The sequence below is a fragment of the Anas acuta genome, unplaced genomic scaffold (assembly GCF_963932015.1).
Source record: "Anas acuta unplaced genomic scaffold, bAnaAcu1.1 SCAFFOLD_50, whole genome shotgun sequence".
Taxonomy (NCBI): Eukaryota; Metazoa; Chordata; class Aves; order Anseriformes; family Anatidae; genus Anas; species Anas acuta.
In genome coordinates this window covers 301,964-329,086 of record NW_027076097.1, presented here as the reverse complement: position 1 = coordinate 329,086, position 27,123 = coordinate 301,964, and the positions used below count along the sequence as shown (strand labels likewise).

The following is a 27,123-nucleotide window of genomic DNA, read 5'->3' as shown; positions in this document are numbered from 1 at the left end:
CCCTGCTTTTTAATCACCCAGCATCACCCCGGCTGCAAAACAGCCTCTGCTGATTTACCTGCTTGTTAAAGCACCCCACAGGCTGCAAGTGCGGTGTGCTAGGTGTCAAGTTCTATTTAACGGTGCACGGGTAACCATTCATCTTCCCACAGTCGAAGCACAGAACAGCCTCTTGCTAACAGAACTCATCCCTGCTGCTGCAAGAAACCTCATGGCCTGCAGGAAAACCTCAAGCTAAGAGTTCCAAAGCAAAAGCAGAAAACGCATGATTTGTACTCTTTATATTGGAGTGAATTCTAGCTGCTAAACGCTGCCTACATCTGAGGGCACGTGCTGAGGCTGGGGGGAAGGACACTCAACACCCACTGACAGCAGGAGTGCAAAGATGACAGCCAAGAAGGCAAAGGTTAGAGCTGAACGCTGCCTCAGCTTCCTCCAGCAGCCAGCGGGGGGTCACCTTTCAGCACGCTCTCTGAGACTCTGAGCCCCGAGTTACCGCAGCCGCCAGCTACAGCTGCTCCTTGCTGGCCCAAACTATTGGAAGAGTCTTCAAACTTCAGGGACCTGTTTTATGACAGCCTCGAGATCCAATTAATCTGTTCCTGAAGGCGCTGATCGTCCTGGTGTTTCTGGAGCTGTCCAAGAACAATCCTGAACTGAGGCACTCGTCTGATCAGACAGTGCTTCGGCACAGATTTGTCTTTAGCTTGACACATCAAGGTGAAGAGGAATCGATTCTTGCAAGCAACCTCTCAAGCAGGGATCTAATAAGGTGACCAAAACGACAGATCTGTTGTGCAGATCTGAGCACGTCCCTCTGCAGGGAATCACTTTCAAGCCTAAGATGTTTCACCCATCTCCCTGCCCCAGAGCGACACAAGTAAAGCTCTTAAGCAATTGCTAACCTGTTCTCAGTGCTCACGAGTCCCAAATCACTCATTTTACAATCTATAAACCATGGCAGCTGGCACCTAGTTGGCACACGGTGACACTGCACACGTTGGCAGTGTCGTCAGGAGCTGCAAAGTCAGGGCTGAGGGGGTTAAGGGAAAACCACACATCAGTTTAGCAACTTGGCTCCCGTAGGATACTTCCTACGGCAGGAGTTTCAGCAAAGCCACTCAGAGGGACCTGCTGGCTAATTCAAACGGGACTTCTGCTGGAGCAGTCAGAAGGCAGCAGGAGATATCCAGTGGGCATCGCTGTCAGTCTGTGGCAGTTTGGGGTCCAGGTATCAGTGGTTAGGTGGGGTTTTCTCTGCTTCACTTTCTCCAAAGCTGTGAAAAAATATTTCTTTTACAGCACTGTACAGTCCCACGTTAAGGATGGAACCAGCTGCATCAACTTCCAGTACGACGGTGTTGGAAAAAGGTGCCTTTGGTGGTCAGGAGCACAACAGCTCTGCTGATGTGTTATTTAAGTGTGTTCTTACATCTGAGTTTCCTCATAGCAGTATGTAGCTGAGGGGGTCCAACTTTCCCAGGGAAGATTTATGGTTTTTCTCCTACCAAGCACCAGCTCAGTATACAAAGCTCTGTTAATAACACCCAAGCATGTAGATGTTAAACTGAAACTGCTTTTAAACCTAGTTGTTGTTACAAAAATAGCTTAATACACCATCTTCAGAGGGTAAAAATTCACATGGAAGTACAGAAAAACCCAGAAGCGCTTCCTGAGCTTCAGTTTACCAACAGCACCATCGGATTTAGATCCTGGCCTGGCAGCCAGGATGCAGGGTCTGTAAGCATTGCTGCGATGTGGAAGTGCCAAGGCAGGTTTCTGGCCTGCCCTGACTAAAAGACCTTTTTTTTCCATACAAACAGCGTGCCAGGGTACGCTGTAATGCCAATGTGCCAGGTCAATAGAGGATGTCAAACAACAGAGGCGTTTCTCCTAATTTCTGGCATGAAAACACTTTTAACAGCATTCTTTTCACCAAGAAACCCCTCTCTATCTTCTCCAATACTCCAGGATCTGCTGCAGCTGCAGCAGCAGCCGCGCTGCTACAACCCACATCTTTGCCAAATCTTTTCAATAATTGTGCTTTACCTCGGCAACGTTGAGGTCACTCCTCTTCCTCCTCCAGCTGAGGAAGCAGCTCGCTGGCTCTGCCACACCGCAGGTGCGCAAGCGAAAGCTGGGAACACAGGAGTCAAACTCTCAGTGCTCACGAAGCCACCAGGGCACAGGCCTGACACAGAGGCACCCCGGATCCGCTCTCCCTCCCCGCTGCGAGGCTCGCAGCAGCCCCGACCCGAAGCGCACACAATGCTTCGCATGGTGATGTCACCGCTGATTCTGAGGCCCCAGGTGAGGATCTGCCTCACCACTCTCAACGCTGGGGTTGGGTTTTGGTTTTGTTTTTTTTTTTTTTCTTTTAAACATTCACAGCTTATGGGAAACCATCAGGTAAACCACAGATCGCTAGGGAAGAAGTCCCACACGAGGGAAGAAGTCCGTGCTTTTCTTCCAGGCAGCGGCACGTGCTTTAACACGCCGCGTTCGACAAAGCAGCTCTCCCCGTTTTGCTCAGTGGCAACAGGCACGACTGCAACGCACACAGGTGTAGGCAGCACCTGCAGGTCCCAAACCCTTAACCGGTTTGTAGAGAGCACCAATTTTTGAAGTAGTGGCTCTCCCTTAATCCATGACCCCTTCTTTCCTTTATTTATAGCGGGTGGCTCTCCTCCATTTTCCTCCTCAGTGTCTGAGCAGACACTGGGAATCGTTTCTGGAGGAAGGGCACTGCTGAAGCTCCTACATCTACTCTCCGAGAAAAGAGAGTATGTCAAAGAATACAGATTTCCTTTCTTTTTCCCTTTTGAAATACAATTTCTGAAATCAACGCTGCCGCCTGGCAGCAAATACCTACGGGACTAAAGAGGATTCCTCATCCTCACTGTAACGTTGTAGTTAACCTCCCAACAAACCCATCTCCCCAGGAAGCGGCCATTTGAGATGGGAAGGGGTAGAGCAAGAGGAAGCTCTCCTTAGCCTAGCTCTTCTCCCAACACCACCTTGCCATCCAGCACCAAATTCAATTCACCTGCTCCGCCCGATCAGTCGAACGGGCGTCCGACGCTGGCACATGCCACAGCGGTGTTTCTGACGTGGCTTAAATCACCTATCCGCAGAATATCTCGGGTCTGTACGCTCCAATAACGCAGTAGTTGAGAAATAACGCCCAGAGCTCACACTCTGAGTGCAGCCCAACAGCACCGAAGCACCGGGAGGCTAAACATTCCCAACCTGGCAACAAGGCTGACCCAAGCAACAGCACGGAACCCTTCTGCACCTTCAGCGTGGACATCAGCGGAAGGAAACACAGATTTTTCTTTTCTCCTGGGGCTGCACCGCTCAGGGCCAGCAGAGCAGTGCTTCCCCTTCCCTTCTCTGTCTGTGCCAAGATCGTGCCTCGTCTCTCGAGTCCTGCCCGTGATGGTGCCTGGCCTCAGCCCCTTGAGGCGGCCATTCCTCCACCACCGCAGCTCTCTTGGCAAGCTGCGAGTCATTTTATGTCTTGTCACGGCTTTCCAGAGCCAGGCACACAGGTTCTGGAGAAGGCTGGGGCAGGACAAGCCTGCTTTAAGCCCCAAACCTGCCTCCTTTACTGTCTCCTCTCAGGCCAGGCCTACCCTCCGGGCCCAGCAGCACTCATCCTGCCTGCCCCAGGACCCGCAGGTTGCGCCCTGTGGTAGCAGCAAAGAGCCCCCCAAATGTCTGTCCTGGGGTACACAGGGGTGAGGCAGCCCCGTCACTGCGCAGACACCCATGGGACACGTCACCAGAGCCGCTATCGGCTTGGCAATTAAGGACGTGGGAGAGGAGCCCACGTCACGCAAGCATTCGTGGCTGCCCTGGACAAAGAAAGAAACAGTGGCTGTTTTTCTCCCCATTTAAATAGCTAAAAGTACCGCTAGCAGTTTCTTTCTTTGCGTCCAGCCTGTACTACGTTTAAAGACAGAAGCAGCTTCTGCTGAGGAGGTGGAAGATGCTGTCAGCAGAAACACCGTGCCTAGAATGCGAGCAGGGAAGACAGCGATGCTGTGAAATAAAGCTTTTACAGCCGCTTCAGATCAGTTGGCCCGGGCTCCAAGGGTCAGACACCCAGCTGGGAAGATTGAATTTCCTCCTCGATAGCCTTGCCCAGCTCAATCTTGCCATCCTGACTTGGCTCCAGAGAAAGCCTCTTATTAAAGGCACAGAGAAACAATAGCTTCTCGGCCAAAAACGAGGAGTTCAAGCAATCCAGTGAAAAAGCTGTGCTTGGGAACAAGAACGTTTCAGAGGCTAGTTGATTTTAGTTCTCATCGTCACTCGTGTCATGGCAAAGGGCCTCTACAGAGGCAAAAGAGTCTCAGCACTGAGGTAGGACATAGCTCAAACACCAGCCCCAGAAGGTGGAGATCATAGCCTTGACTCACCCTAAAGGCATCGCAGAAAGGGCACCAGGTAAGAGGACAAGGAGGGTTTTTGCTCTAGGGTTAGTTTGTCACATAGCCCAGGAGCCACTGGCTTTGGCTAGCATTTGACAACTGATTCTGGACCTTGAATGGACGAAGCCATACTCTGCCTCTGAATAATGAGGCTTGCATAGAGAGAAAACCCACACTGCCTATAGGGACTCTGTCATAGCAGTGGGCTTGCTTCTTGAGCCCCATCCCTCTTTCCACCCTGCAGGCCCTACTTGCACGCTCTGCCTTGCTCAGATGGGAAGCTCAGCCATTCATCCAGCACCACGAGAAGATGTGGGATTGATTTCACAAGCTGGTGGACACACTGAGGACGTCACAGTTACATGTGGGCACATTTTATTCTCTGGATGCACTCGCGCATTGTTTCTGCTCAACAGCCAAAGCTTTATTGATTCAAAACCATTTCCCTTCTCCCCCACCCCCAGCATGTTTTATTTATTTATTTATTTATTTTTAAATTTTGTATACGTATCCCTTTTCCCACCCCTCAACTGCTCGTCCACTTCTGATTTGAGTAATATCTCTGCTTGGAGTCTGTTTTCTCAGAAGAAGCTAACTGACAATTCATTCTTTTTTTTTTTTTTTTCTCCCAAGAACTATATAAATTACATGCAAAACATTGTACACAGAGATTAATATCAAAATGCAATACAGATCAGATGCACTTTAAGCTGGACTCTAGGATATGGCAAACACACCAGGGTACATATTGCTTTGAAACCACCATTTTTTTTAATGTCATGCATACCACATAATATTCAGTCTTTTGTTTTGTATTTTTCTGTTTTTATACAAAAATACCAGTGCTTATTATACTAGTTACTGGAAAAGAAAAAAAAAAATCAGATCTGTGTGCCCTCTTCAAATCAAAATTTTGTTGTGAGAGCACTGGATAAATATATATACACACACCAACAAGTGTCATAAGCTTTGCCTTTGCTGAAGGAAGATGAATAGTACCAAGAAAATCTGTCTAGTTTGTTTTACAGGCTTGTCTTTCTCAGTATGGAACAAACTGACCTCCCTGGTCTAACTTTGCAGTTGCCTATTCTGCCTTTGTCCTGGAGAGAAGAGCAAGAACAAATCTATTTTTGCACTCCAAAAACGCATTAGAGGAGGATTATCACACCCACCTAAGGGTACTTCCTTGTTTGTTTATAAAGCACCAAGTATTTCTCTTGGACAGTCTCTGTAGCTGGTCTGTTTTGTGCCTTCCATTTATAATAAAGATATTAAGATGCTTACCCCTTGTTTTGTTTTGTTTTGTTTTGTTTTGTTTTGTTTTGTTTTGTTTTGTTTTTGTTCTTTTTTCTAACGAACAGTGGAAGTGGAGAGTCAGATGACAAGCAAGAACAAACACTAGAAACTCCTTGTTCTGCCCCTGCTTTTTAATCACCCAGCATCACCCCGGCTGCAAAACAGCCTCTGCTGATTTACCTGCTTGTTAAAGCACCCCACAGGCTGCAAGTGCGGTGTGCTAGGTGTCAAGTTCTATTTAACGGTGCACGGGTAACCATTCATCTTCCCACAGTCGAAGCACAGAACAGCCTCTTGCTAACAGAACTCATCCCTGCTGCTGCAAGAAACCTCATGGCCTGCAGGAAAACCTCAAGCTAAGAGTTCCAAAGCAAAAGCAGAAAACGCATGATTTGTACTCTTTATATTGGAGTGAATTCTAGCTGCTAAACGCTGCCTACATCTGAGGGCACGTGCTGAGGCTGGGGGGAAGGACACTCAACACCCACTGACAGCAGGAGTGCAAAGATGACAGCCAAGAAGGCAAAGGTTAGAGCTGAACGCTGCCTCAGCTTCCTCCAGCAGCCAGCGGGGGGTCACCTTTCAGCACGCTCTCTGAGACTCTGAGCCCCGAGTTACCGCAGCCGCCAGCTACAGCTGCTCCTTGCTGGCCCAAACTATTGGAAGAGTCTTCAAACTTCAGGGACCTGTTTTATGACAGCCTCGAGATCCAATTAATCTGTTCCTGAAGGCGCTGATCGTCCTGGTGTTTCTGGAGCTGTCCAAGAACAATCCTGAACTGAGGCACTCGTCTGATCAGACAGTGCTTCGGCACAGATTTGTCTTTAGCTTGACACATCAAGGTGAAGAGGAATCGATTCTTGCAAGCAACCTCTCAAGCAGGGATCTAATAAGGTGACCAAAACGACAGATCTGTTGTGCAGATCTGAGCACGTCCCTCTGCAGGGAATCACTTTCAAGCCTAAGATGTTTCACCCATCTCCCTGCCCCAGAGCGACACAAGTAAAGCTCTTAAGCAATTGCTAACCTGTTCTCAGTGCTCACGAGTCCCAAATCACTCATTTTACAATCTATAAACCATGGCAGCTGGCACCTAGTTGGCACACGGTGACACTGCACACGTTGGCAGTGTCGTCAGGAGCTGCAAAGTCAGGGCTGAGGGGGTTAAGGGAAAACCACACATCAGTTTAGCAACTTGGCTCCCGTAGGATACTTCCTACGGCAGGAGTTTCAGCAAAGCCACTCAGAGGGACCTGCTGGCTAATTCAAACGGGACTTCTGCTGGAGCAGTCAGAAGGCAGCAGGAGATATCCAGTGGGCATCGCTGTCAGTCTGTGGCAGTTTGGGGTCCAGGTATCAGTGGTTAGGTGGGGTTTTCTCTGCTTCACTTTCTCCAAAGCTGTGAAAAAATATTTCTTTTACAGCACTGTACAGTCCCACGTTAAGGATGGAACCAGCTGCATCAACTTCCAGTACGACGGTGTTGGAAAAAGGTGCCTTTGGTGGTCAGGAGCACAACAGCTCTGCTGATGTGTTATTTAAGTGTGTTCTTACATCTGAGTTTCCTCATAGCAGTATGTAGCTGAGGGGGTCCAACTTTCCCAGGGAAGATTTATGGTTTTTCTCCTACCAAGCACCAGCTCAGTATACAAAGCTCTGTTAATAACACCCAAGCATGTAGATGTTAAACTGAAACTGCTTTTAAACCTAGTTGTTGTTACAAAAATAGCTTAATACACCATCTTCAGAGGGTAAAAATTCACATGGAAGTACAGAAAAACCCAGAAGCGCTTCCTGAGCTTCAGTTTACCAACAGCACCATCGGATTTAGATCCTGGCCTGGCAGCCAGGATGCAGGGTCTGTAAGCATTGCTGCGATGTGGAAGTGCCAAGGCAGGTTTCTGGCCTGCCCTGACTAAAAGACCTTTTTTTTCCATACAAACAGCGTGCCAGGGTACGCTGTAATGCCAATGTGCCAGGTCAATAGAGGATGTCAAACAACAGAGGCGTTTCTCCTAATTTCTGGCATGAAAACACTTTTAACAGCATTCTTTTCACCAAGAAACCCCTCTCTATCTTCTCCAATACTCCAGGATCTGCTGCAGCTGCAGCAGCAGCCGCGCTGCTACAACCCACATCTTTGCCAAATCTTTTCAATAATTGTGCTTTACCTCGGCAACGTTGAGGTCACTCCTCTTCCTCCTCCAGCTGAGGAAGCAGCTCGCTGGCTCTGCCACACCGCAGGTGCGCAAGCAAAAGCTGGGAACACAGGAGTCAAACCCTCAGTGCTCACGAAGCCACCAGGGCACAGGCCTGACACAGAGGCACCCCGGATCCGCTCTCCCTCCCCGCTGCGAGGCTCGCAGCAGCCCCGACCCGAAGCGCACACAATGCTTCGCATGGTGATGTCACCGCTGATTCTGAGGCCCCAGGTGAGGATCTGCCTCACCACTCTCAACGCTGGGGTTGGGTTTTGGTTTTGTTTTTTTTTTTTTTCTTTTAAACATTCACAGCTTATGGGAAACCATCAGGTAAACCACAGATCGCTAGGGAAGAAGTCCCACACGAGGGAAGAAGTCCGTGCTTTTCTTCCAGGCAGCGGCACGTGCTTTAACACGCCGCGTTCGACAAAGCAGCTCTCCCCGTTTTGCTCAGTGGCAACAGGCACGACTGCAACGCACACAGGTGTAGGCAGCACCTGCAGGTCCCAAACCCTTAACCGGTTTGTAGAGAGCACCAATTTTTGAAGTAGTGGCTCTCCCTTAATCCATGACCCCTTCTTTCCTTTATTTATAGCGGGTGGCTCTCCTCCATTTTCCTCCTCAGTGTCTGAGCAGACACTGGGAATCGTTTCTGGAGGAAGGGCACTGCTGAAGCTCCTACATCTACTCTCCGAGAAAAGAGAGTATGTCAAAGAATACAGATTTCCTTTCTTTTTCCCTTTTGAAATACAATTTCTGAAATCAACGCTGCCGCCTGGCAGCAAATACCTACGGGACTAAAGAGGATTCCTCATCCTCACTGTAACGTTGTAGTTAACCTCCCAACGAACCCATCTCCCCAGGAAGCGGCCATTTGAGATGGGAAGGGGTAGAGCAAGAGGAAGCTCTCCTTAGCCTAGCTCTTCTCCCAACACCACCTTGCCATCCAGCACCAAATTCAATTCACCTGCTCCGCCCGATCAGTCGAACGGGCGTCCGACGCTGGCACATGCCACAGCGGTGTTTCTGACGTGGCTTAAATCACCTATCCGCAGAATATCTCGGGTCTGTACGCTCCAATAACGCAGTAGTTGAGAAATAACGCCCAGAGCTCACACTCTGAGTGCAGCCCAACAGCACCGAAGCACCGGGAGGCTAAACATTCCCAACCTGGCAACAAGGCTGACCCAAGCAACAGCACGGAACCCTTCTGCACCTTCAGCGTGGACATCAGCGGAAGGAAACACAGATTTTTCTTTTCTCCTGGGGCTGCACCGCTCAGGGCCAGCAGAGCAGTGCTTCCCCTTCCCTTCTCTGTCTGTGCCAAGATCGTGCCTCGTCTCTCGAGTCCTGCCCGTGATGGTGCCTGGCCTCAGCCCCTTGAGGCGGCCATTCCTCCACCACCGCAGCTCTCTTGGCAAGCTGCGAGTCATTTTATGTCTTGTCACGGCTTTCCAGAGCCAGGCACACAGGTTCTGGAGAAGGCTGGGGCAGGACAAGCCTGCTTTAAGCCCCAAACCTGCCTCCTTTACTGTCTCCTCTCAGGCCAGGCCTACCCTCCGGGCCCAGCAGCACTCATCCTGCCTGCCCCAGGACCCGCAGGTTGCGCCCTGTGGTAGCAGCAAAGAGCCCCCCAAATGTCTGTCCTGGGGTACACAGGGGTGAGGCAGCCCCGTCACTGCGCAGACACCCATGGGACACGTCACCAGAGCCGCTATCGGCTTGGCAATTAAGGACGTGGGAGAGGAGCCCACGTCACGCAAGCATTCGTGGCTGCCCTGGACAAAGAAAGAAACAGTGGCTGTTTTTCTCCCCATTTAAATAGCTAAAAGCACCGCTAGCAGTTTCTTTCTTTGCGTCCAGCCTGTACTACGTTTAAAGACAGAAGCAGCTTCTGCTGAGGAGGTGGAAGATGCTGTCAGCAGAAACACCGTGCCTAGAATGCGAGCAGGGAAGACAGCGATGCTGTGAAATAAAGCTTTTACAGCCGCTTCAGATCAGTTGGCCCGGGCTCCAAGGGTCAGACACCCAGCTGGGAAGATTGAATTTCCTCCTCGATAGCCTTGCCCAGCTCAATCTTGCCATCCTGACTTGGCTCCAGAGAAAGCCTCTTATTAAAGGCACAGAGAAACAATAGCTTCTCGGCCAAAAACGAGGAGTTCAAGCAATCCAGTGAAAAAGCTGTGCTTGGGAACAAGAACGTTTCAGAGGCTAGTTGATTTTAGTTCTCATCGTCACTCGTGTCATGGCAAAGGGCCTCTACAGAGGCAAAAGAGTCTCAGCACTGAGGTAGGACATAGCTCAAACACCAGCCCCAGAAGGTGGAGATCATAGCCTTGACTCACCCTAAAGGCATCGCAGAAAGGGCACCAGGTAAGAGGACAAGGAGGGTTTTTGCTCTAGGGTTAGTTTGTCACATAGCCCAGGAGCCACTGGCTTTGGCTAGCATTTGACAACTGATTCTGGACCTTGAATGGACGAAGCCATACTCTGCCTCTGAATAATGAGGCTTGCATAGAGAGAAAACCCACACTGCCTATAGGGACTCTGTCATAGCAGTGGGCTTGCTTCTTGAGCCCCATCCCTCTTTCCACCCTGCAGGCCCTACTTGCACGCTCTGCCTTGCTCAGATGGGAAGCTCAGCCATTCATCCAGCACCACGAGAAGATGTGGGATTGATTTCACAAGCTGGTGGACACACTGAGGACGTCACAGTTACATGTGGGCACATTTTATTCTCTGGATGCACTCGCGCATTGTTTCTGCTCAACAGCCAAAGCTTTATTGATTCAAAACCATTTCCCTTCTCCCCCACCCCCAGCATGTTTTATTTATTTATTTATTTATTTTTAAATTTTGTATATGTATCCCTTTTCCCACCCCTCAACTGCTCGTCCACTTCTGATTTGAGTAATATCTCTGCTTGGAGTCTGTTTTCTCAGAAGAAGCTAACTGACAATTCATTCTTTTTTTTTTTTTTTTCTCCCAAGAACTATATAAATTACATGCAAAACATTGTACACAGAGATTAATATCAAAATGCAATACAGATCAGATGCACTTTAAGCTGGACTCTAGGATATGGCAAACACACCAGGGTACATATTGCTTTGAAACCACCATTTTTTTTTAATGTCATGCATACCACATAATATTCAGTCTTTTGTTTTGTATTTTTCTGTTTTTATACAAAAATACCAGTGCTTATTATACTAGTTACTGGAAAAGAAAAAAAAAAATCAGATCTGTGTGCCCTCTTCAAATCAAAATTTTGTTGTGAGAGCACTGGATAAATATATATACACACACCAACAAGTGTCATAAGCTTTGCCTTTGCTGAAGGAAGATGAATAGTACCAAGAAAATCTGTCTAGTTTGTTTTACAGGCTTGTCTTTCTCAGTATGGAACAAACTGACCTCCCTGGTCTAACTTTGCAGTTGCCTATTCTGCCTTTGTCCTGGAGAGAAGAGCAAGAACAAATCTATTTTTGCACTCCAAAAACGCATTAGAGGAGGATTATCACACCCACCTAAGGGTACTTCCTTGTTTGTTTATAAAGCACCAAGTATTTCTCTTGGACAGTCTCTGTAGCTGGTCTGTTTTGTGCCTTCCATTTATAATAAAGATATTAAGATGCTTACCCCTTGTTTTGTTTTGTTTTGTTTTGTTTTGTTTTGTTTTTGTTCTTTTTTCTAACGAACAGTGGAAGTGGAGAGTCAGATGACAAGCAAGAACAAACACTAGAAACTCCTTGTTCTGCCCCTGCTTTTTAATCACCCAGCATCACCCCGGCTGCAAAACAGCCTCTGCTGATTTACCTGCTTGTTAAAGCACCCCACAGGCTGCAAGTGCGGTGTGCTAGGTGTCAAGTTCTATTTAACGGTGCACGGGTAACCATTCATCTTCCCACAGTCGAAGCACAGAACAGCCTCTTGCTAACAGAACTCATCCCTGCTGCTGCAAGAAACCTCATGGCCTGCAGGAAAACCTCAAGCTAAGAGTTCCAAAGCAAAAGCAGAAAACGCATGATTTGTACTCTTTATATTGGAGTGAATTCTAGCTGCTAAACGCTGCCTACATCTGAGGGCACGTGCTGAGGCTGGGGGGAAGGACACTCAACACCCACTGACAGCAGGAGTGCAAAGATGACAGCCAAGAAGGCAAAGGTTAGAGCTGAACGCTGCCTCAGCTTCCTCCAGCAGCCAGCGGGGGGTCACCTTTCAGCACGCTCTCTGAGACTCTGAGCCCCGAGTTACCGCAGCCGCCAGCTACAGCTGCTCCTTGCTGGCCCAAACTATTGGAAGAGTCTTCAAACTTCAGGGACCTGTTTTATGACAGCCTCGAGATCCAATTAATCTGTTCCTGAAGGCGCTGATCGTCCTGGTGTTTCTGGAGCTGTCCAAGAACAATCCTGAACTGAGGCACTCGTCTGATCAGACAGTGCTTCGGCACAGATTTGTCTTTAGCTTGACACATCAAGGTGAAGAGGAATCGATTCTTGCAAGCAACCTCTCAAGCAGGGATCTAATAAGGTGACCAAAACGACAGATCTGTTGTGCAGATCTGAGCACGTCCCTCTGCAGGGAATCACTTTCAAGCCTAAGATGTTTCACCCATCTCCCTGCCCCAGAGCGACACAAGTAAAGCTCTTAAGCAATTGCTAACCTGTTCTCAGTGCTCACGAGTCCCAAATCACTCATTTTACAATCTATAAACCATGGCAGCTGGCACCTAGTTGGCACACGGTGACACTGCACACGTTGGCAGTGTCGTCAGGAGCTGCAAAGTCAGGGCTGAGGGGGTTAAGGGAAAACCACACATCAGTTTAGCAACTTGGCTCCCGTAGGATACTTCCTACGGCAGGAGTTTCAGCAAAGCCACTCAGAGGGACCTGCTGGCTAATTCAAACGGGACTTCTGCTGGAGCAGTCAGAAGGCAGCAGGAGATATCCAGTGGGCATCGCTGTCAGTCTGTGGCAGTTTGGGGTCCAGGTATCAGTGGTTAGGTGGGGTTTTCTCTGCTTCACTTTCTCCAAAGCTGTGAAAAAATATTTCTTTTACAGCACTGTACAGTCCCACGTTAAGGATGGAACCAGCTGCATCAACTTCCAGTACGACGGTGTTGGAAAAAGGTGCCTTTGGTGGTCAGGAGCACAACAGCTCTGCTGATGTGTTATTTAAGTGTGTTCTTACATCTGAGTTTCCTCATAGCAGTATGTAGCTGAGGGGGTCCAACTTTCCCAGGGAAGATTTATGGTTTTTCTCCTACCAAGCACCAGCTCAGTATACAAAGCTCTGTTAATAACACCCAAGCATGTAGATGTTAAACTGAAACTGCTTTTAAACCTAGTTGTTGTTACAAAAATAGCTTAATACACCATCTTCAGAGGGTAAAAATTCACATGGAAGTACAGAAAAACCCAGAAGCGCTTCCTGAGCTTCAGTTTACCAACAGCACCATCGGATTTAGATCCTGGCCTGGCAGCCAGGATGCAGGGTCTGTAAGCATTGCTGCGATGTGGAAGTGCCAAGGCAGGTTTCTGGCCTGCCCTGACTAAAAGACCTTTTTTTTCCATACAAACAGCGTGCCAGGGTACGCTGTAATGCCAATGTGCCAGGTCAATAGAGGATGTCAAACAACAGAGGCGTTTCTCCTAATTTCTGGCATGAAAACACTTTTAACAGCATTCTTTTCACCAAGAAACCCCTCTCTATCTTCTCCAATACTCCAGGATCTGCTGCAGCTGCAGCAGCAGCCGCGCTGCTACAACCCACATCTTTGCCAAATCTTTTCAATAATTGTGCTTTACCTCGGCAACGTTGAGGTCACTCCTCTTCCTCCTCCAGCTGAGGAAGCAGCTCGCTGGCTCTGCCACACCGCAGGTGCGCAAGCGAAAGCTGGGAACACAGGAGTCAAACTCTCAGTGCTCACGAAGCCACCAGGGCACAGGCCTGACACAGAGGCACCCCGGATCCGCTCTCCCTCCCCGCTGCGAGGCTCGCAGCAGCCCCGACCCGAAGCGCACACAATGCTTCGCATGGTGATGTCACCGCTGATTCTGAGGCCCCAGGTGAGGATCTGCCTCACCACTCTCAACGCTGGGGTTGGGTTTTGGTTTTGTTTTTTTTTTTTTTCTTTTAAACATTCACAGCTTATGGGAAACCATCAGGTAAACCACAGATCGCTAGGGAAGAAGTCCCACACGAGGGAAGAAGTCCGTGCTTTTCTTCCAGGCAGCGGCACGTGCTTTAACACGCCGCGTTCGACAAAGCAGCTCTCCCCGTTTTGCTCAGTGGCAACAGGCACGACTGCAACGCACACAGGTGTAGGCAGCACCTGCAGGTCCCAAACCCTTAACCGGTTTGTAGAGAGCACCAATTTTTGAAGTAGTGGCTCTCCCTTAATCCATGACCCCTTCTTTCCTTTATTTATAGCGGGTGGCTCTCCTCCATTTTCCTCCTCAGTGTCTGAGCAGACACTGGGAATCGTTTCTGGAGGAAGGGCACTGCTGAAGCTCCTACATCTACTCTCCGAGAAAAGAGAGTATGTCAAAGAATACAGATTTCCTTTCTTTTTCCCTTTTGAAATACAATTTCTGAAATCAACGCTGCCGCCTGGCAGCAAATACCTACGGGACTAAAGAGGATTCCTCATCCTCACTGTAACGTTGTAGTTAACCTCCCAACGAACCCATCTCCCCAGGAAGCGGCCATTTGAGATGGGAAGGGGTAGAGCAAGAGGAAGCTCTCCTTAGCCTAGCTCTTCTCCCAACACCACCTTGCCATCCAGCACCAAATTCAATTCACCTGCTCCGCCCGATCAGTCGAACGGGCGTCCGACGCTGGCACACGCCACAGCGGTGTTTCTGACGTGGCTTAAATCACCTATCCGCAGAATATCTCGGGTCTGTACGCTCCAATAACGCAGTAGTTGAGAAATAACGCCCAGAGCTCACACTCTGAGTGCAGCCCAACAGCACCGAAGCACCGGGAGGCTAAACATTCCCAACCTGGCAACAAGGCTGACCCAAGCAACAGCACGGAACCCTTCTGCACCTTCAGCGTGGACATCAGCGGAAGGAAACACAGATTTTTCTTTTCTCCTGGGGCTGCACCGCTCAGGGCCAGCAGAGCAGTGCTTCCCCTTCCCTTCTCTGTCTGTGCCAAGATCGTGCCTCGTCTCTCGAGTCCTGCCCGTGATGGTGCCTGGCCTCAGCCCCTTGAGGCGGCCATTCCTCCACCACCGCAGCTCTCTTGGCAAGCTGCGAGTCATTTTATGTCTTGTCACGGCTTTCCAGAGCCAGGCACACAGGTTCTGGAGAAGGCTGGGGCAGGACAAGCCTGCTTTAAGCCCCAAACCTGCCTCCTTTACTGTCTCCTCTCAGGCCAGGCCTACCCTCCGGGCCCAGCAGCACTCATCCTGCCTGCCCCAGGACCCGCAGGTTGCGCCCTGTGGTAGCAGCAAAGAGCCCCCCAAATGTCTGTCCTGGGGTACACAGGGGTGAGGCAGCCCCGTCACTGCACAGACACCCATGGGACACGTCACCAGAGCCGCTATCGGCTTGGCAATTAAGGACATGGGAGAGGAGCCCACGTCACACAAGCATTCGTGGCTGCCCTGGACAAAGAAAGAAACAGTGGCTGTTTTTCTCCCCATTTAAATAGCTAAAAGCACCGCTAGCAGTTTCTTTCTTTGCGTCCAGCCTGTACTACGTTTAAAGACAGAAGCAGCTTCTGCTGAGGAGGTGGAAGATGCTGTCAGCAGAAACACCGTGCCTAGAATGCGAGCAGGGAAGACAGCGATGCTGTGAAATAAAGCTTTTACAGCCGCTTCAGATCAGTTGGCCCGGGCTCCAAGGGTCAGACACCCAGCTGGGAAGATTGAATTTCCTCCTCGATAGCCTTGCCCAGCTCAATCTTGCCATCCTGACTTGGCTCCAGAGAAAGCCTCTTATTAAAGGCACAGAGAAACAATAGCTTCTCGGCCAAAAACTAGGAGTTCAAGCAATCCAGTGAAAAAGCTGTGCTTGGGAACAAGAACGTTTCAGAGGCTAGTTGATTTTAGTTCTCATCGTCACTCGTGTCATGGCAAAGGGCCTCTACAGAGGCAAAAGAGTCTCAGCACTGAGGTAGGACATAGCTCAAACACCAGCCCCAGAAGGTGGAGATCATAGCCTTGACTCACCCTAAAGGCATCGCAGAAAGGGCACCAGGTAAGAGGACAAGGAGGGTTTTTGCTCTAGGGTTAGTTTGTCACATAGCCCAGGAGCCACTGGCTTTGGCTAGCATTTGACAACTGATTCTGGACCTTGAATGGACGAAGCCATACTCTGCCTCTGAATAATGAGGCTTGCATAGAGAGAAAACCCACACTGCCTATAGGGACTCTGTCATAGCAGTGGGCTTGCTTCTTGAGCCCCATCCCTCTTTCCACCCTGCAGGCCCTACTTGCACGCTCTGCCTTGCTCAGATGGGAAGCTCAGCCATTCATCCAGCACCACGAGAAGATGTGGGATTGATTTCACAAGCTGGTGGACACACTGAGGACGTCACAGTTACATGTGGGCACATTTTATTCTCTGGATGCACTCGCGCATTGTTTCTGCTCAACAGCCAAAGCTTTATTGATTCAAAACCATTTCCCTTCTCCCCCACCCCCAGCATGTTTTATTTATTTATTTATTTATTTTTAAATTTTGTATATGTATCCCTTTTCCCACCCCTCAACTGCTCGTCCACTTCTGATTTGAGTAATATCTCTGCTTGGAGTCTGTTTTCTCAGAAGAAGCTAACTGACAATTCATTCTTTTTTTTTTTTTTTTTCTCCCAAGAACTATATAAATTACATGCAAAACATTGTACACAGAGATTAATATCAAAATGCAATACAGATCAGATGCACTTTAAGCTGGACTCTAGGATATGGCAAACACACCAGGGTACATATTGCTTTGAAACCACCATTTTTTTTAATGTCATGCATACCACATAATATTCAGTCTTTTGTTTTGTATTTTTCTGTTTTTATACAAAAATACCAGTGCTTATTATACTAGTTACTGGAAAAGAAAAAAAAAAATCAGATCTGTGTGCCCTCTTCAAATCAAAATTTTGTTGTGAGAGCACTGGATAAATATATATACACACACCAACAAGTGTCATAAGCTTTGCCTTTGCTGAAGGAAGATGAATAGTACCAAGAAAATCTGTCTAGTTTGTTTTACAGGCTTGTCTTTCTCAGTATGGAACAAACTGACCTCCCTGGTCTAACTTTGCAGTTGCCTATTCTGCCTTTGTCCTGGAGAGAAGAGCAAGAACAAATCTATTTTTGCACTCCAAAAACGCATTAGAGGAGGATTATCACACCCACCTAAGGGTACTTCCTTGTTTGTTTATAAAGCACCAAGTATTTCTCTTGGACAGTCTCTGTAGCTGGTCTGTTTTGTGCCTTCCATTTATAATAAAGATATTAAGATGCTTACCCCTTGTTTTGTTTTGTTTTGTTTTGTTTTGTTTTGTTTTTGTTCTTTTTTCTAACGAACAGTGGAAGTGGAGAGTCAGATGACAAGCAAGAACAAACACTAGAAACTCCTTGTTCTGCCCCTGCTTTTTAATCACCCAGCATCACCCCGGCTGCAAAACAGCCTCTGCTGATTTACCTGCTTGTTAAAGCACCCCACAGGCTGCAAGTGCGGTGTGCTAGGTGTCAAGTTCTATTTAACGGTGCACGGGTAACCATTCATCTTCCCACAGTCGAAGCACAGAACAGCCTCTTGCTAACAGAACTCATCCCTGCTGCTGCAAGAAACCTCATGGCCTGCAGGAAAACCTCAAGCTAAGAGTTCCAAAGCAAAAGCAGAAAACGCATGATTTGTACTCTTTATATTGGAGTGAATTCTAGCTGCTAAACGCTGCCTACATCTGAGGGCACGTGCTGAGGCTGGGGGGAAGGACACTCAACACCCACTGACAGCAGGAGTGCAAAGATGACAGCCAAGAAGGCAAAGGTTAGAGCTGAACGCTGCCTCAGCTTCCTCCAGCAGCCAGCGGGGGGTCACCTTTCAGCACGCTCTCTGAGACTCTGAGCCCCGAGTTACCGCAGCCGCCAGCTACAGCTGCTCCTTGCTGGCCCAAACTATTGGAAGAGTCTTCAAACTTCAGGGACCTGTTTTATGACAGCCTCGAGATCCAATTAATCTGTTCCTGAAGGCGCTGATCGTCCTGGTGTTTCTGGAGCTGTCCAAGAACAATCCTGAACTGAGGCACTCGTCTGATCAGACAGTGCTTCGGCACAGATTTGTCTTTAGCTTGACACATCAAGGTGAAGAGGAATCGATTCTTGCAAGCAACCTCTCAAGCAGGGATCTAATAAGGTGACCAAAACGACAGATCTGTTGTGCAGATCTGAGCACGTCCCTCTGCAGGGAATCACTTTCAAGCCTAAGATGTTTCACCCATCTCCCTGCCCCAGAGCGACACAAGTAAAGCTCTTAAGCAATTGCTAACCTGTTCTCAGTGCTCACGAGTCCCAAATCACTCATTTTACAATCTATAAACCATGGCAGCTGGCACCTAGTTGGCACACGGTGACACTGCACACGTTGGCAGTGTCGTCAGGAGCTGCAAAGTCAGGGCTGAGGGGGTTAAGGGAAAACCACACATCAGTTTAGCAACTTGGCTCCCGTAGGATACTTCCTACGGCAGGAGTTTCAGCAAAGCCACTCAGAGGGACCTGCTGGCTAATTCAAACGGGACTTCTGCTGGAGCAGTCAGAAGGCAGCAGGAGATATCCAGTGGGCATTGCTGTCAGTCTGTGGCAGTTTGGGGTCCAGGTATCAGTGGTTAGGTGGGGTTTTCTCTGCTTCACTTTCTCCAAAGCTGTGAAAAAATATTTCTTTTACAGCACTGTACAGTCCCACGTTAAGGATGGAACCAGCTGCATCAACTTCCAGTACGACGGTGTTGGAAAAAGGTGCCTTTGGTGGTCAGGAGCACAACAGCTCTGCTGATGTGTTATTTAAGTGTGTTCTTACATCTGAGTTTCCTCATAGCAGTATGTAGCTGAGGGGGTCCAACTTTCCCAGGGAAGATTTATGGTTTTTCTCCTACCAAGCACCAGCTCAGTATACAAAGCTCTGTTAATAACACCCAAGCATGTAGATGTTAAACTGAAACTGCTTTTAAACCTAGTTGTTGTTACAAAAATAGCTTAATACACCATCTTCAGAGGGTAAAAATTCACATGGAAGTACAGAAAAACCCAGAAGCGCTTCCTGAGCTTCAGTTTACCAACAGCACCATCGGATTTAGATCCTGGCCTGGCAGCCAGGATGCAGGGTCTGTAAGCATTGCTGCGATGTGGAAGTGCCAAGGCAGGTTTCTGGCCTGCCCTGACTAAAAGACCTTTTTTTTCCATACAAACAGCGTGCCAGGGTACGCTGTAATGCCAATGTGCCAGGTCAATAGAGGATGTCAAACAACAGAGGCGTTTCTCCTAATTTCTGGCATGAAAACACTTTTAACAGCATTCTTTTCACCAAGAAACCCCTCTCTATCTTCTCCAATACTCCAGGATCTGCTGCAGCTGCAGCAGCAGCCGCGCTGCTACAACCCACATCTTTGCCAAATCTTTTCAATAATTGTGCTTTACCTCGGCAACGTTGAGGTCACTCCTCTTCCTCCTCCAGCTGAGGAAGCAGCTCGCTGGCTCTGCCACACCGCAGGTGCACAAGCGAAAGCTGGGAACACAGGAGTCAAACTCTCAGTGCTCACGAAGCCACCAGGGCACAGGCCTGACACAGAGGCACCCCGGATCCGCTCTCCCTCCCCGCTGCGAGGCTCGCAGCAGCCCCGACCCGAAGCGCACACAATGCTTCGCATGGTGATGTCACCGCTGATTCTGAGGCCCCAGGTGAGGATCTGCCTCACCACTCTCAACGCTGGGGTTGGGTTTTGGTTTTGTTTTTTTTTTTTTTCTTTTAAACATTCACAGCTTATGGGAAACCATCAGGTAAACCACAGATCGCTAGGGAAGAAGTCCCACACGAGGGAAGAAGTCCGTGCTTTTCTTCCAGGCAGCGGCACGTGCTTTAACACGCCGCGTTCGACAAAGCAGCTCTCCCCGTTTTGCTCAGTGGCAACAGGCACGACTGCAACGCACACAGGTGTAGGCAGCACCTGCAGGTCCCAAACCCTTAACCGGTTTGTAGAGAGCACCAATTTTTGAAGTAGTGGCTCTCCCTTAATCCATGACCCCTTCTTTCCTTTATTTATAGCGGGTGGCTCTCCTCCATTTTCCTCCTCAGTGTCTGAGCAGACACTGGGAATCGTTTCTGGAGGAAGGGCACTGCTGAAGCTCCTACATCTACTCTCCGAGAAAAGAGAGTATGTCAAAGAATACAGATTTCCTTTCTTTTTCCCTTTTGAAATACAATTTCTGAAATCAACGCTGCCGCCTGGCAGCAAATACCTACGGGACTAAAGAGGATTCCTCATCCTCACTGTAACGTTGTAGTTAACCTCCCAACGAACCCATCTCCCCAGGAAGCGGCCATTTGAGATGGGAAGGGGTAGAGCAAGAGGAAGCTCTCCTTAGCCTAGCTCTTCTCCCAACACCACCTTGCCATCCAGCACCAAATTCAATTCACCTGCTCCGCCCGATCAGTCGAACGGGCGTCCGACGCTGGCACACGCCACAGCGGTGTTTCTGACGTGGCTTAAATCACCTATCCGCAGAATATCTCGGGTCTGTACGCTCCAATAACGCAGTAGTTGAGAAATAACGCCCAGAGCTCACACTCTGAGTGCAGCCCAACAGCACCGAAGCACCGGGAGGCTAAACATTCCCAACCTGGCAACAAGGCTGACCCAAGCAACAGCACGGAACCCTTCTGCACCTTCAGCGTGGACATCAGCGGAAGGAAACACAGATTTTTCTTTTCTCCTGGGGCTGCACCGCTCAGGGCCAGCAGAGCAGTGCTTCCCCTTCCCTTCTCTGTCTGTGCCAAGATCGTGCCTCGTCTCTCGAGTCCTGCCCGTGATGGTGCCTGGCCTCAGCCCCTTGAGGCGGCCATTCCTCCACCACCACAGCTCTCTTGGCAAGCTGCGAGTCATTTTATGTCTTGTCACGGCTTTCCAGAGCCAGGCACACAGGTTCTGGAGAAGGCTGGGGCAGGACAAGCCTGCTTTAAGCCCCAAACCTGCCTCCTTTACTGTCTCCTCTCAGGCCAGGCCTACCCTCCGGGCCCAGCAGCACTCATCCTGCCTGCCCCAGGACCCGCAGGTTGCGCCCTGTGGTAGCAGCAAAGAGCCCCCCAAATGTCTGTCCTGGGGTACACAGGGGTGAGGCAGCCCCGTCACTGCGCAGACACCCATGGGACACGTCACCAGAGCCGCTATCGGCTTGGCAATTAAGGACATGGGAGAGGAGCCCACGTCACACAAGCATTCGTGGCTGCCCTGGACAAAGAAAGAAACAGTGGCTGTTTTTCTCCCCATTTAAATAGCTAAAAGCACCGCTAGCAGTTTCTTTCTTTGCGTCCAGCCTGTACTACGTTTAAAGACAGAAGCAGCTTCTGCTGAGGAGGTGGAAGATGCTGTCAGCAGAAACACCGTGCCTAGAATGCGAGCAGGGAAGACAGCGATGCTGTGAAATAAAGCTTTTACAGCCGCTTCAGATCAGTTGGCCCGGGCTCCAAGGGTCAGACACCCAGCTGGGAAGATTGAATTTCCTCCTCGATAGCCTTGCCCAGCTCAATCTTGCCATCCTGACTTGGCTCCAGAGAAAGCCTCTTATTAAAGGCACAGAGAAACAATAGCTTCTCGGCCAAAAACGAGGAGTTCAAGCAATCCAGTGAAAAAGCTGTGCTTGGGAACAAGAACGTTTCAGAGGCTAGTTGATTTTAGTTCTCATCGTCACTCGTGTCATGGCAAAGGGCCTCTACAGAGGCAAAAGAGTCTCAGCACTGAGGTAGGACATAGCTCAAACACCAGCCCCAGAAGGTGGAGATCATAGCCTTGACTCACCCTAAAGGCATCGCAGAAAGGGCACCAGGTAAGAGGACAAGGAGGGTTTTTGCTCTAGGGTTAGTTTGTCACATAGCCCAGGAGCCACTGGCTTTGGCTAGCATTTGACAACTGATTCTGGACCTTGAATGGACGAAGCCATATTCTGCCTCTGAATAATGAGGCTTGCATAGAGAGAAAACCCACACTGCCTATAGGGACTCTGTCATAGCAGTGGGCTTGCTTCTTGAGCCCCATCCCTCTTTCCACCCTGCAGGCCCTACTTGCACGCTCTGCCTTGCTCAGATGGGAAGCTCAGCCATTCATCCAGCACCACGAGAAGATGTGGGATTGATTTCACAAGCTGGTGGACACACTGAGGACGTCACAGTTACATGTGGGCACATTTTATTCTCTGGATGCACTCGCGCATTGTTTCTGCTCAACAGCCAAAGCTTTATTGATTCAAAACCATTTCCCTTCTCCCCCACCCCCAGCATGTTTTATTTATTTATTTATTTATTTTTAAATTTTGTATACGTATCCCTTTTCCCACCCCTCAACTGCTCGTCCACTTCTGATTTGAGTAATATCTCTGCTTGGAGTCTGTTTTCTCAGAAGAAGCTAACTGACAATTCATTCTTTTTTTTTTTTTTTTCTCCCAAGAACTATATAAATTACATGCAAAACATTGTACACAGAGATTAATATCAAAATGCAATACAGATCAGATGCACTTTAAGCTGGACTCTAGGATATGGCAAACACACCAGGGTACATATTGCTTTGAAACCACCATTTTTTTTAATGTCATGCATACCACATAATATTCAGTCTTTTGTTTTGTATTTTTCTGTTTTTATACAAAAATACCAGTGCTTATTATACTAGTTACTGGAAAAGAAAAAAAAAAATCAGATCTGTGTGCCCTCTTCAAATCAAAATTTTGTTGTGAGAGCACTGGATAAATATATATACACACACCAACAAGTGTCATAAGCTTTGCCTTTGCTGAAGGAAGATGAATAGTACCAAGAAAATCTGTCTAGTTTGTTTTACAGGCTTGTCTTTCTCAGTATGGAACAAACTGACCTCCCTGGTCTAACTTTGCAGTTGCCTATTCTGCCTTTGTCCTGGAGAGAAGAGCAAGAACAAATCTATTTTTGCACTCCAAAAACGCATTAGAGGAGGATTATCACACCCACCTAAGGGTACTTCCTTGTTTGTTTATAAAGCACCAAGTATTTCTCTTGGACAGTCTCTGTAGCTGGTCTGTTTTGTGCCTTCCATTTATAATAAAGGTATTAAGATGCTTACCCCTTGTTTTGTTTTGTTTTGTTTTGTTTTGTTTTGTTTTGTTTTGTTTTGTTTTGTTTTGTTTTGTTTTGTTTTTGTTCTTTTTTCTAACGAACAGTGGAAGTGGAGAGTCAGATGACAAGCAAGAACAAACACTAGAAACTCCTTGTTCTGCCCCTGCTTTTTAATCACCCAGCATCACCCCGGCTGCAAAACAGCCTCTGCTGATTTACCTGCTTGTTAAAGCACCCCACAGGCTGCAAGTGCGGTGTGCTAGGTGTCAAGTTCTATTTAACGGTGCACGGGTAACCATTCATCTTCCCACAGTCGAAGCACAGAACAGCCTCTTGCTAACAGAACTCATCCCTGCTGCTGCAAGAAACCTCATGGCCTGCAGGAAAACCTCAAGCTAAGAGTTCCAAAGCAAAAGCAGAAAACGCATGATTTGTACTCTTTATATTGGAGTGAATTCTAGCTGCTAAACGCTGCCTACATCTGAGGGCACGTGCTGAGGCTGGGGGGAAGGACACTCAACACCCACTGACAGCAGGAGTGCAAAGATGACAGCCAAGAAGGCAAAGGTTAGAGCTGAACGCTGCCTCAGCTTCCTCCAGCAGCCAGCGGGGGGTCACCTTTCAGCACGCTCTCTGAGACTCTGAGCCCCGAGTTACCGCAGCCGCCAGCTACAGCTGCTCCTTGCTGGCCCAAACTATTGGAAGAGTCTTCAAACTTCAGGGACCTGTTTTATGACAGCCTCGAGATCCAATTAATCTGTTCCTGAAGGCGCTGATCGTCCTGGTGTTTCTGGAGCTGTCCAAGAACAATCCTGAACTGAGGCACTCGTCTGATCAGACAGTGCTTCGGCACAGATTTGTCTTTAGCTTGACACATCAAGGTGAAGAGGAATCGATTCTTGCAAGCAACCTCTCAAGCAGGGATCTAATAAGGTGACCAAAACGACAGATCTGTTGTGCAGATCTGAGCACGTCCCTCTGCAGGGAATCACTTTCAAGCCTAAGATGTTTCACCCATCTCCCTGCCCCAGAGCGACACAAGTAAAGCTCTTAAGCAATTGCTAACCTGTTCTCAGTGCTCACGAGTCCCAAATCACTCATTTTACAATCTATAAACCATGGCAGCTGGCACCTAGTTGGCACACGGTGACACTGCACACGTTGGCAGTGTCGTCAGGAGCTGCAAAGTCAGGGCTGAGGGGGTTAAGGGAAAACCACACATCAGTTTAGCAACTTGGCTCCCGTAGGATACTTCCTACGGCAGGAGTTTCAGCAAAGCCACTCAGAGGGACCTGCTGGCTAATTCAAACGGGACTTCTGCTGGAGCAGTCAGAAGGCAGCAGGAGATATCCAGTGGGCATCGCTGTCAGTCTGTGGCAGTTTGGGGTCCAGGTATCAGTGGTTAGGTGGGGTTTTCTCTGCTTCACTTTCTCCAAAGCTGTGAAAAAATATTTCTTTTACAGCACTGTACAGTCCCACGTTAAGGATGGAACCAGCTGCATCAACTTCCAGTACGACGGTGTTGGAAAAAGGTGCCTTTGGTGGTCAGGAGCACAACAGCTCTGCTGATGTGTTATTTAAGTGTGTTCTTACATCTGAGTTTCCTCATAGCAGTATGTAGCTGAGGGGGTCCAACTTTCCCAGGGAAGATTTATGGTTTTTCTCCTACCAAGCACCAGCTCAGTATACAAAGCTCTGTTAATAACACCCAAGCATGTAGATGTTAAACTGAAACTGCTTTTAAACCTAGTTGTTGTTACAAAAATAGCTTAATACACCATCTTCAGAGGGTAAAAATTCACATGGAAGTACAGAAAAACCCAGAAGCGCTTCCTGAGCTTCAGTTTACCAACAGCACCATCGGATTTAGATCCTGGCCTGGCAGCCAGGATGCAGGGTCTGTAAGCATTGCTGCGATGTGGAAGTGCCAAGGCAGGTTTCTGGCCTGCCCTGACTAAAAGACCTTTTTTTTCCATACAAACAGCGTGCCAGGGTACGCTGTAATGCCAATGTGCCAGGTCAATAGAGGATGTCAAACAACAGAGGCGTTTCTCCTAATTTCTGGCATGAAAACACTTTTAACAGCATTCTTTTCACCAAGAAACCCCTCTCTATCTTCTCCAATACTCCAGGATCTGCTGCAGCTGCAGCAGCAGCCGCGCTGCTACAACCCACATCTTTGCCAAATCTTTTCAATAATTGTGCTTTACCTCGGCAACGTTGAGGTCACTCCTCTTCCTCCTCCAGCTGAGGAAGCAGCTCGCTGGCTCTGCCACACCGCAGGTGCGCAAGCGAAAGCTGGGAACACAGGAGTCAAACTCTCAGTGCTCACGAAGCCACCAGGGCACAGGCCTGACACAGAGGCACCCCGGATCCGCTCTCCCTCCCCGCTGCGAGGCTCGCAGCAGCCCCGACCCGAAGCGCACACAATGCTTCGCATGGTGATGTCACCGCTGATTCTGAGGCCCCAGGTGAGGATCTGCCTCACCACTCTCAACGCTGGGGTTGGGTTTTGGTTTTGTTTTTTTTTTTTTTCTTTTAAACATTCACAGCTTATGGGAAACCATCAGGTAAACCACAGATCGCTAGGGAAGAAGTCCCACACGAGGGAAGAAGTCCGTGCTTTTCTTCCAGGCAGCGGCACGTGCTTTAACACGCCGCGTTCGACAAAGCAGCTCTCCCCGTTTTGCTCAGTGGCAACAGGCACGACTGCAACGCACACAGGTGTAGGCAGCACCTGCAGGTCCCAAACCCTTAACCGGTTTGTAGAGAGCACCAATTTTTGAAGTATGTTCTTACATCTGAGTTTGCTCATAGCAGTATGTAGCTGAGAGGGTCCAACTTTCCCAGGGAAGATTTATGGTTTTTCTCCTACCAAGCACCAGCTCAGTATACAAAGCTCTGTTAATAACACCCAAGCCTGTAGATGGAATACAATTGTTTTCCTTACAACCCCCCAGTTATTTCCATGTCTGTTCTGGACCTTGGGATCTCTTTTGGGAGCTACATTACGCAGAGCAATACAATAAGGCTGAGATCACCGCTGCCTCAATGTAATGCAAAGGTGAAGGCCTTTATGACAGACAGTTTGGAAATGAATGCAGCCCCATCTTGTCAGCATCAGAGCAGAGCCAGCTCCAGATGGCTCCAAAAAGGAGCTGCTGCTGGCCAGAGCCGAGGCAGGGAGTGCTGCTGGGTGGGCTTCGGGGGAGCAGATTTAAGGAAGGGGGGAAAATACTGCTGTGCAACAGCAGCTGGGAGAGTGGATTGTGAAAGCGTGAGAGAAGCAGCCCTGCAGCCCCCCAGGTGAGCGCCGCAGGAGGGCAGGAGGTGCTGCAGGCAGGCAGCAGCAGTTCCCCTGCGGGCTGTGCAGGGAGAGACCCCCGGTGGAGCAGGCTGTCCCCCTGCAGCCCATGGGTCCCCCATGGAGCAGATCTCCACGCTGCAGCCCCCCCATGGGTGGAGGAGCCCCCGGTGGAGCAGGTGGATGTGGCCTGGAGGAGGCTGCGGCCCATGGAGAGCCCCCGCAGGAGCAGGCCCCGGGCCGGAGCTGCAGCCCGTGGAGAGGAGCCCACGTGGAGCAGGGGCAGAGAGGGACCGAGAAGGAGTGGTGGAGATGAAGTGCTACAGACTGACCACAACCCCCAGTCCAGTCCCCCTGTTCCCCTGCGCTGCACGGGGGGAGGAGCTGGAAGAGCTCAGATGGGGGGAAGGAAGGTGTTTTTGGTTTCTTTCCTTTGGTTCTCACTTGTCTAGCCTGGTAGCAGTAGTAGTTAGGCAGGAAATCTTACTGTCTCCCTATGCTGAGTCTGCTTTGCTCATCACGATCCTTGTTGAGCGATCTCCCTGTCCTTGTCTCAACCCTTGAGCCCTTTG

General features: G+C 49.1%; 1 pseudogene; it reads right to left on the bottom strand.

The window, feature by feature from the left end:
• Positions 1–27,123, bottom strand: part of LOC137848951 (kinesin-like protein KIF27) — a 118,195-nt pseudogene that overhangs the window by 77,141 nt on the left and 13,931 nt on the right.